Genomic DNA, 8,595 nt, shown 5'->3' with positions numbered 1-8,595 from the left:
TGGGCCTGATAATCCACAGGCTTGAGTACTTAAGTTAGTCGACTTAGAAATATTGCATGCATTGTTGGTCATCTGCCAAGATTCTTTCGACTCTGGAACAGATTGGAGGGTAGCTAATGTAACCCCACTATTTAAAAGGGGAGGTAGAGATAAACAGGGAATTATAGACCAGAGAGTCTGACACCAGGAGTGGGAAAAGTGACTGTTATCAACTAATTGGATAAACAATCATTGTTCAGAACAGCTATGGATTAGCAATAAACTGTGCCAGTTCTAGTTTGCAAACACGACAGGAATGATCTGAAAGCCAATCCTTTAGATTAGATTAGATTCCCTACTGTGTGAAAACAGGCCTTTTGGTCCAACAAGTCCACACCGCCCCTTGAAGCATTCCACCCAGACCCATCCCCCTATAACCCACACACCCCCCTGAGCACTATGGGCAATTTAGCATGGCCGATCCACCTAGCCTGCACATCTATGGACTGTGGGAGGAAACCGGAGCACCCGCAGGAAGCCCAAGCAGACACAGGGAGCCCACGCAGACACAGGGAGAATGTGCAAACTCCGCACAGACAGTCGCCCGATGCTCGAATCGAACTCAAGTCCCTGGCGCTGTGAGGCTGCAGTGCTAACCACTGAGCCACCGTGCTGCCCTAAATAGATAGAACGGATAGCCGTAGACTTTTTCCTAGGGTGGGGGTAGCTGTTACGAGGGGGAATAGTTTTAAAGTGAGTGGAGGTAGATATAGGGGACACGTCAGAGGTAGGCTTTTTACTCAGGGAGTGGTTGGAGCGTGGAATGCATTGCCGGAGAGGGTAGTGGAATCGGCCTCATTAGGAGCATTTAAGCAGCTATTAGATAGGCATATGGATGATAGTATAAGGGAGAGGTGGAGGTTAGATAGAATTTAGGATTAGGGTAAAGGTTCGGCACAACAGAGTGGGCCAAAGGGCCCAAACTGTGCTATACTGTTCTACGTTCTACCTGCCTCTGATTCCAGGAGGAAAATCACCTGCAGCCGACCACGATGAGTCAGGATTGGCGATAGGCTTCCCAAGATTTGGCTCCTCACACATTGTGAGGAGAGATCCAAACTCTGGCCACCCTGAATAGGGTTTGAACTGGCATTGGAGGCTCTGTTGACATACTGTGCCAGGAACCCCTTGACTTGACTGACGGCTGCTGACATTCATAACAAGCTTCCTGGAGTTGTGACTATGCCCAACAGCAAGGCAAGGCTGAAGTAATATGAACCTCATATACCAGCTGAGTAGCAAAGCACAATAACAAGGCTGAAGTAATATGAACCTCATATACCAGCTGAGTAGCAAAGCACAATAACAAGGCTGAAGTAATATGAACCTCATATACCAGCTGAGTAGCAAAGCACAATAACAAGGCTGAAGTAATATGAACCTCATATACCAGCTGAGTAGCAAAGCACAATAACAAGGCTGAAGTAATATGAACCTCATATACCAGCTGAGTAGCAAAGCACAATAACAAGGCTGAAGTAATATGAACCTCATATACCAGCTGAGTAGCAAAGCACAATAACAAGGCTGAAGTAATATGAACCTCATATACCAGCTGAGTAGCAAAGCACAATAACAAGGCTGAAGTAATATGAACCTCATATACCAGCTGAGTAGCAAAGCACAATAACAAGGCTGAAGTAATATGAACCTCATATACCAGCTGAGTAGCAAAGCACAATAACAAGGCTGAAGTAATATGAACCTCATATACCAGCTGAGTAGCAAAGCACAATAACAAGGCTGAAGTAATATGAACCTCATATACCAGCTGAGTAGCAAAGCACAATAACAAGGATGAAGTAATATGAACCTCATATACCAGCTGAGTAGCAAAGCACAATAACAAGGATGAAGTAATATGAACCTCATATACCAGCTGAGTAGCAAAGCACAATAACAAGGATGAAGTAATATGAACCTCATATACCAGCTGAGTAGCAAAGCACAATAACAAGGATGAAGTAATATGAACCTCATATACCAGCTGAGTAGCAAAGCACAATAACAAGGCTGAAGTAATATGAACCTCATATACCAGCTGAGTAGCAAAGCACAATAACAAGGATGAAGTAATATGAACCTCATATACCAGCTGAGTAGCAAAGCACAATAACAAGGATGAAGTAATATGAACCTCATATACCAGCTGAGTAGCAAAGCACAATAACAAGGATGAAGTAATATGAACCTCATATACCAGCTGAGTAGCAAAGCACAATAACAAGGCTGAAGTAATATGAACCTCATATACCAGCTGAGTAGCAAAGCACAATAACAAGGATGAAGTGATATGAACCTCATATACCAGCTGAGTAGCAAAGCACAATAACAAGGATGAAGTAATATGAACCTCATATACCAGCTGAGTAGCAAAGCACAATAACAAGGATGAAGTAATATGAACCTCATATACCAGCTGAGTAGCAAAGCACAATAACAAGGATGAAGTAATATGAACCTCATATACCAGCTGAGTAGCAAAGCACAATAACAAGGATGAAGTAATATGAACCTCATATACCAGCTGAGTAGCAAAGCACAATAACAAGGATGAAGTAATATGAACCTCATATACCAGCTGAGTAGCAAAGCACAATAACAAGGATGAAGTAATATGAACCTCATATACCAGCTGAGTAGCAAAGCACAATAACAAGGCTGAAGTAATATGAACCTCATATACCAGCTGAGTAGCAAAGCACAATAACAAGGATGAAGTAATATGAACCTCATATACCAGCTGAGTAGCAAAGCACAATAACAAGGCTGAAGTAATATGAACCTCATATACCAGCTGAGTAGCAAAGCACAATAACAAGGATGAAGTAATATGAACCTCATATACCAGCTGAGTAGCAAAGCACAATAACAAGGATGAAGTAATATGAACCTCATATACCAGCTGAGTAGCAAAGCACAATAACAAGGATGAAGTAATATGAACCTCATATACCAGCTGAGTAGCAAAGCACAATAACAAGGATGAAGTAATATGAACCTCATATACCAGCTGAGTAGCAAAGCACAATAACAAGGATGAAGTAATATGAACCTCATATACCAGCTGAGTAGCAAAGCACAATAACAAGGCTGAAGTAATATGAACCTCATATACCAGCTGAGTAGCAAAGCACAATAACAAGGCTGAAGTAATATGAACCTCATATACCAGCTGAGTAGCAAAGCACAATAACAAGGCTGAAGTAATATGAACCTCATATACCAGCTGAGTAGCAAAGCACAATAACAAGGCTGAAGTAATATGAACCTCATATACCAGCTGAGTAGCAAAGCACAATAACAAGGATGCTGTGAGTAACCAGGTAGACTCAGAGTGATTGTACACTAACAGATTGAATGAAAAGTCTGGAGATACAAGCTGGTTCAGGCCATGAGGTGGGTTGCGTCTGAGTGTGCAGGTCCTTACTGTAGCATTACAGTGATCTTGCTGATACAGCATTGAAGTATCTTGTAAGTGTATCTTCTGAGATGTGTCTTGCAGGTTCTAAGAGCTAGCTCCCACTGGACATGGGTTGTTTGTGGCCAGTGTCCGCGGAGCATTCCCTGAAAAGTGGTGCCAAGTGTCTAACATGGAGGTTGTTTGAAGCATGCTGAATAAGCTCACCCTGGTTTTCTTGTTGAGGTTTCCTGACATTGAGTTGTTTGGCAAGTTTGGTAAGAAGGGAAACTAAATATTTATGAGGTGAGTTCGACTGTTACCAACATGTTTAACAAACAGTAGTCCCTGTCAATGGGCAACTCGCCTTTGTTGAGCAAGAATTTCACCACACCACTTGTGAAAATAATATTAGATCGTGAGAATTGCTCCCAATATCAAGATGGGTCTCACTGTTACCAACGTGTTTAACAAACAGTAGTCCCTATCAATTGGCAACTTGCCTTTGTTGATCAAGAATTTCACCACACCACTTGTGAAAATAATATTACATCGTGAGAATTGCTCCCAATATCAAGATGGGTCTCACTTCCTGATGCTACCACATAACCTATCTTAGTCCATGTTACCCCTATGTTTCTTTTGACTAAATGAAGGAAATGACATTCTTGCTTGACTAACTTATTTGAAATTTTTGAAAAGGTATCTGAGATGTAATCGATGGAATGAAGTTGTGTAATTTATCTGGCTTTTCAAAAGGTCTTCAATAATGAGCCCCCAATTAATGTATAAAAGAAGTTAAAGATTATGGAATCTGGGGATAAGTGGCAGAATGGACCATGAACTAGTTTAAAAGCAGTAAGCAGACAATGGGAGTAAAGGTTAGTCATTCACAGTAATAAAAGTTGGGAAATGGTGTTCCGCAAGAGTACGTGTAGCAGCATTGGGATTTATGATTTGGACTTTTGATCAAAATATTTTCTCTAAATTTGCATATTATACAGGGATAGTCAATACTTCAAAGGACTGTAATAAATAGTAAGAAAATATTCATAAACATGAAGAATGGGCAAATAATTTGCATGTTAACATCAGTGCTGATATACATGAGCAGGGTAGAAAAATTAAGGACTTATTACTTGGTAAATGAAAGTCTAGGTAGGTTAGAGCAACAAAAGGATCATGGAGTACAAAAGCACCAATCACTAAAAGTTGTCACAAGTTATTAAGGCCACCAAACCAAAACCAGGTGGCATAACGTGAGATAACAAGGTGTAGAGCTGATTGAACACAAAAGGCCAGGCAGTATCAGGGGAGCAGGGAGGCTGACTTTTTGGGCCCAGATCCTTCTTCAACGAAATGTCAGCCTTCCTGCTCCTCTGATGCTGCTTGGACTGCTGTGTTCATCCAGCTCTACAGCTTGTTGTCTCAGATTCTCCAGCATTTGCAGTTCCTATGATCTCTGGCATAAAGTCAGCTTTCTTCTGAAACCATAGAATTGAAATGTGGTGAAGCTTTTTTGTGTATCTGTATTAAATCTTGGAAGACCATAATTGCAGTCCTGGAAGAATGTGCACATGTAGTGAAGAGGGTGAGAAGAAACTTAACAAGGATAATACTGCAATTCCTGCTCAGATCAGATCATATCCTATAATTTCAGGTTAAAATTTTAAAATAGAAAAAAAAATTGTTTTGACAACCCACCATTCAATGAGTTTTTTTCTGCATAATGTCCTCTCACAAGAACATAGGAAATAAGAGCAAGACTAGGTTATACTTTCAGCTGCACTATTCCGTGAATTGATAGCTGATTCTCATTTTCAACTTCACTTGCCTTCCAGAGCCTCAATTCACTTAGAAACCAAAAGCCCATTGATTACATCCTTGAACATACTCATCAACTGAGCATGCATGGTTCCATGAGATAGAGAATGACAAAGATTTTCAACCGTCAGAAAAAACAAATTACCCCCCATAAGAGTCCTTTCTGTCCAACCTCTTATCCAGAGAATGTGATGCCTAAGTTCTGGTGTCCTTCCAACATTGACCCTGTCTAATCCCCACTGAAATTTTTACTCAGCCTAAAAGTATCAACTTCCTCGTACTCATTTGGAATTGATTTTCTTCCTACTCCATTAGAATTCTGGTTTCAAATGCTTTGATCATTACGTAAGAATTTGTTTTATTCTTTCACAGTATGTGGGCATTGTTAGCCAGGTTAGTGTTTGTGCCCTGGCCAATGGAAAATGCACCAAAAAGAAATAATGTATTTTTTGAAAGTGTAAGGATAATTGAATGAAACGTTACAATACATTTACAAATGATTCTATATTTAATTAGATGCATAGTATTACATGATTCTGTTTTGATTTTACATCTAGTTGAGTTCCATGACTCACCTTGATTCTAGTTTTCAGCTTTCTTTATAGGAACAATCCATTCTAACAATGCAGAATTTACACCTTGTCTGCACAAAACATCAGTTCCAATAGGAACTAAATATATTTGTCCTAATGCCAAGTCACTGATCCGAACTTTTTCTTTCTTTTTCTCTCCGTAGATACTGCATGATTTGCTGTTTCCTTTATTTTCTAGTTTTACTTTAGATTTCCAGCACCCGCTGTACTTTGAGAACATCTCTCTTGTGAGAGAAGGCAGGAAACCACAGCAAGTTATATCTGAAATACTTGTGGTTTAAGAGTTTCCTGCCACATTCCCACTGTCACTTAGATTAGTGACATCAAATCAACCAGCAAAGCCTGAATGCTGTATAGATTCTGCTTTTGCTTTAGTCTTGTATTAAATTATATTTTAAGTACAGCATCAACTGGGAAAACAAACTATAAAAACTCTTAAGCTGAATCAGCAATATGCAAACAGGAGGGGGATTGCACAACATAGGTATCCCCAAGGTAGATGTGGTCTTAACATGAATTAATTTTGCATTCAGTTTGAGGGAAAGAAGGGTTTGTCTAAGACAGTTATTTTAAACTTAAGTAAGAGCATTTATTAGAATTAGTTGAGGTACTGGGGAATTAAGTTAAGGGGTAGATCTGTGGAGATCTGTACAGATACAGTGGCAGAAATTTAAGGAGATATTTCAGAACAATTAGAACAAAGATGCATTCCAGTGAGAAAAATTTTAAGGGTAGAATACACCATCTGTGAGTAACTAAGGAAATACTTAAAGATAGTGTCCAGTTGAAAGAGAAAGAATACAATTCCATCACGATTAGCGGTAGGTCAGAGATTAGTCAAAATAGTGCTTAGAGACATCAGGATACTTATATATAATACATGGGATAATGGCATCGAGATAGAAGAACTGCCATTATCTCATTATATGACAGAGCAGGTTTGATAAGCTGAATGGGTCTCCTGGGCTGAACCATCTCTCATTTCGGCCCTCATGCTCTCTCTTCTCTCCCACAACAAGGACAGGGTCCCCCTACTTCTCACCTACCATCCATCAGCATCCACATACATATGATCATTAGCTGCCATTTCACTACCTCCAATGGGTTGCCTCTACCACACGCACATGCCCCTCCCTTTCATTGTCAGCCTTCTTTAGCGACTGTTCCCCCAGGGACACCCTGGTCCACTTCTTCACTCCCAACATGGCCCCCAGGGCACCTTCCCCTGCAATCACAGAAGGTGTAACACTTACCTAATTGCTCTCTCCCTCCTCACCATCCAAGGCGTGAACACATCTTCCGTTTGAAGCAGCCCTTTACCTGTTTCACTCAATCTAGTCTACTGCATTATCGGCTGCTTACGATGTAGTCTCTATACTGGGGAAACGAAGTGCAGACTGGGTGACTGTTTTGTGGAACACTTATGGTCTGGCTGCCAAAATAACCCTGAGCTTCCAGTTGTCTGCCACTTCAACATGCCATCATCTTCCTTTGCCAACATCTCTGTCTCAGGTTTGCTGCAGTGCTTCATCAAAGCTCAGTATAAGCTGGAAGAACGGCACCTCATTTTCTGCTTGGGAACTTTGCAGCCTTCTGAACTCAATATCGAGTTCAACAATTTTGGAGCTGGAGCACCTTCTCCCATGTCCTTACTCCAAAAGCCACACACCTGGCCTTGTCATCACATGGGCTGTGGAAAGAAAGACGGGGGTCAATGGACCCAAACATTAACTCTGCTTTCTTTCCATGGGTGCTGCCAGACCTGCTGAGTTTTTCCAGCAATTTTTGTTTTATTTTCTGACCTCCTCCCGTTTCTATTTTGCATGTTTTTATGTAAAAAAGAAGCAACAATGACGAAGAGAATAATGAGGAGGGAGAATTTTTATGGGAGTACAAGAGAATAAATGCTGGAAATATAGAACAGATATTCCACATGTCTGGGGAATTAATGAGGGAGAATAAGCAAATAGAAGATGAATTCATCAGATTTTGTGTTTGTCTTCACTGCAGAGTACACAAATAACATTTTCAAAATAATTGTAAATCAAAAGTTGAAAGGGAGGAAAGAACTTAAAAAATATTATCACCAGGGAAAGGATGTTAATAAAATTATTGGAACTAAATTAGCACAAGTCCCCAGGTCCTGATGGGCTTTGTCCAAGGATCTTAACATTGATGGCTGCTGGATGTATTGGTTTGAATTTTGAATAAAGAAGATTTGTTACTGAAAAAGTCCCACCACGTTGAAAGATTATGAATTTGACTACTCTCTTCAAGAAAGAAGGGAGATAGGAAGCTACAGGCCAGTCAGTTGTCATGGGGAACATGCTAGAGCCTTGAAGTAGTGGTAGTACAACAATTGGAGAAAATTCTGAAGGACAGGTTTAATCTCCACTTATGAAGGCAATTTGATTAGGGATAGTCAGCATGGCTTTGTCAGAAAGAAGTAATTGTAACAAATTTGACTGAACTTTTTGAGGAGGTGACCAAGTGTGAAGATGAGGATAATACAGTAGATGTAGTTTATATTGATTTTGGCAAGTCTTTGACAAGGACGCACATATGGAAGGCTGATAAAGAGGATAAAATCACATGGGAGCCAGGATAACTTGGCAAGTTGGATCCAAAATTGTCTTCATAGTAGGAGACAGAGGATGGTGGTAGAAGGCTATGTGAGTGGAGATCAGTGCACAGTATTTATCTACAATCACAAACAACAAGGTAGACCAATATTCATGG

The sequence above is a fragment of the Stegostoma tigrinum genome, chromosome 36, assembly GCF_030684315.1.
Source record: "Stegostoma tigrinum isolate sSteTig4 chromosome 36, sSteTig4.hap1, whole genome shotgun sequence".
NCBI classification, from domain to species: Eukaryota; Metazoa; Chordata; class Chondrichthyes; order Orectolobiformes; family Stegostomatidae; genus Stegostoma; species Stegostoma tigrinum.
This window is presented reverse-complemented; position numbering follows the sequence as displayed.